Below are 2,837 nucleotides of genomic sequence, written 5' to 3' on the forward strand. Positions count from 1 at the left end.
GAGGAGGAAGAAGAATGGAAGAGCTATAGTGGTTGGGGATTCGATACTCAGGGGAGCAGACAGGCGTTTCTGCGGCCGCAGACATGTCTCCAGGATGGTGTGTTGCCTCCCTGGTGCCACGGTCAAGGATGTCACCCGAGCGGCTGCAGGGAATTCTGGGAGGGAAAGGATGAACAGCCACAGGTCGTGGTCCATATCGGGACCAATGACAGAGGTAGGAAGAGGGATGAGGTCCTGCAGGCAGAGTTTAGGGAGCTCGGAGAGAGATTAAAAAGCAGGACCTCAAAGGTAGTAATTTCCGGATTACTCCCAGTTCCATGAGCTAGTGAGTACAGAAATAGGATAGAGCAGATAAATGCATGGCTGGAGAAATGGTGCAGGAGGGAGGGCTTTAGATTCCTGAGGCATTGGGACTCCTTCTGGGGCAGGTAAGTCCTGTACAAGCCGCACGGGTTGCACCTCAACAAAGCAGGGACCAATATCCTCGCAGGGGCAAGGGGGTTGCAAGTGCTGTTGGGGAGGATTTAAACTAACTTGGCAGGGGGAGAGGAACCTGAGAATAGATTCAGTAGGGAGGGAAGTAAAGCTGGAATTGGAAAGTAAATACATAGAAAGTGAATGGACCAGCGGTGGGCCTTCACCCCTCCAGCGGTGGGCCATCACCCCTCCAGCGGTGGGCCTTCACCCCTCCAGCGGTGGGCCTTCACCCCTCCAGCGGTGGGCCTTCACCCCTCCAGCGGTGGGCCTTCACCCCTCCAGCGGTGGGCCTTCACCCCTCCAGCGGTGGGCCTTCACCCCTCCAGCGGTGGGCCTTCACCCCTCCAGCGGTGGGCCTTCACCCCTCCAGCGGTGGGCCTTCACCCCTCCAGCGGTGGGCCTTCACCCCTCCAGCGGTGGGCCTTCACCCCTCCAGCGGTGGGCCATCACCCCTCCAGCGGTGGGCCATCACCCCTCCAGCGGTGGGCCATCACCCCTCCAGCGGTGGGCCTTCACCCCTCCAGCGGTGGGCCTTCACCCCTCCAGCAGTGATCGGGCCTCTACTCCTCGACGACGGGTGGACCTATCTTTCCCCACAGGTGACCTCCTCCTCAACGGCGACCGGGTCTCCTCTACTGCAACGGCAGTTGGTCTCCGCTCCTCCTTCAGTGACGACTGGAGCTCTCCAACCCACTGGTGACCTGGTCTCTACTCCTCCTCCAGCATGTGGTGAGCATCATGGCTGTGACCCCCCCTGACCTCCCACTCTGAACCCCAGTGGGCAACAGAGCCTCCCAATGCCTGCCCCCAACCAAGCCTCGGACTAGTTACCAAGCCACTGCCAGAGGAAACGGGTTCTGTCTACTTGCTCTCTGAAAATCGCTCATAAGTTTGAATAGCTGTATTAGGTCTCCATGACCCTTGTGTGCCCTAAGGAGAAGAATTGCAGCCTCCAGAGAATGTGCAGCAAAGGAATGGTGAAAGGAAAGAGAGAGTGTGCGGGAGCGAGCAGCACAAAGGATGTGGATTGATGAACGGCAGTGTGAGTGTGTGGGGCTGTGAGCAGTCTGTGGCGGCAGCAAAAGCCTACTGCACCTGGTATTCCCAGGCAGTCTCCGATCCAAGTACTAACCAGGCCTGACTCTGCTTAGCTTCCGAGATCAGACAAGATCGGGCGTTTTCAGACTAGTGTGGCCGTAGGCATTTATTGCCTGGCTTTCTCTTCACTTCAACGCACACAGTCGTGTCCCTCATTCTTTTTTGCTCCTTTATATCTTCGCACAAGCAGACAGCACTGAAGGATGGGACTTTTTTCCTCTCCCCATCCCTCCCCACTTTACTTTCATTTTCAGCACACAGCCTCGCACAGAACACAAACTACAAGCCTATCCTTCATTGCCTTGTCTAAGCTTCAAAACTACCTTTCTTACACCATTCCCTCACACACTCACCCCCAATAACTCACTCACCTCAACCCCCAAATCATCACTCACCCCCACTATCTCACACCGCAACCTTCGCCCCTAATCACTCCCTGCCGCCCTGCTCCCCCAAAAACACTCACTTGTGAAAAACACTGCTCCCTGATGCCACAAAATACAGACAATCGGAGAACCAGAAAGAAAGAGAGCGAGAGAGAGATAGAGAGAGAGAGAGAGAGATAGAGATAGAGATATATAGAGAGAGAACGAACAGCAATGTGATAATGACCAGATATTCTATTTGTGCTATTGGTTGAGTAATAAATATTGTCTGGGACACCAGGGAGAGCTCCCCCCAGTTTGGGGGTGTGGGGGGGGGAGACGGGGGCGGGGGGAGACGGGGGCGGGGGGTGGGGGGAGACGGGGGTGGGGGGAGACGGGGGTGGGGGGTGGGGGGAGACGGGGGTGGGGGGTGGGGGGAGACGGGGGTGGGGGGTGGGGGGAGACGGGGGTGGGGGGGGGGAGACGGGGGTGGGGGGAGACGGGGGTGGGGGGAGACGGGGGTGGGGGGTGGGGGGAGACGGGGTGGGGGGTGGGGGGAGACGGGGGTGGGGGGTGGGGGGAGACGGGGGTGGGGGGTGGGGGGAGACGGGGGTGGGGGGTGGGGGGAGACGGGGGTGGGGGGAGAGGGGGAGACGGGGGTGGGGGGTGGGGGAGGGGGAGACGGGGGTGGGGGTGGGGGGAGGGGGAGACGGGGGGGGTGGGGGGAGGGGGAGACGGGGGTGGGGGGAGGGGGAGACGGGGGTGGGGGGAGGGGGAGACGGGGGTGGGGGGAGGGGGAGGGGGGGGGAGGGGAGACGGGGTGGGGGGGAGGGGGGTGGGGGGAGGGGGAGACGGGGGTGGGGGGGAGGGGGAGACGGGGGTGGGGGGAGGGGGGAG

At 60.8% G+C, this 2,837-nt stretch overlaps 1 pseudogene; it reads right to left on the reverse strand.

Moving 5' to 3' along the window:
* Positions 1 to 1,560: 1,560 nt before the first annotated feature.
* Positions 1,561 to 1,679, reverse strand: LOC139274210 (5S ribosomal RNA; annotated as a pseudogene).
* Positions 1,680 to 2,837: the final 1,158 nt, after the last annotated feature.

This window comes from Pristiophorus japonicus, chromosome 9, assembly GCF_044704955.1.
Source record: "Pristiophorus japonicus isolate sPriJap1 chromosome 9, sPriJap1.hap1, whole genome shotgun sequence".
Lineage (NCBI taxonomy): Eukaryota > Metazoa > Chordata > Chondrichthyes > Pristiophoridae > Pristiophorus > Pristiophorus japonicus.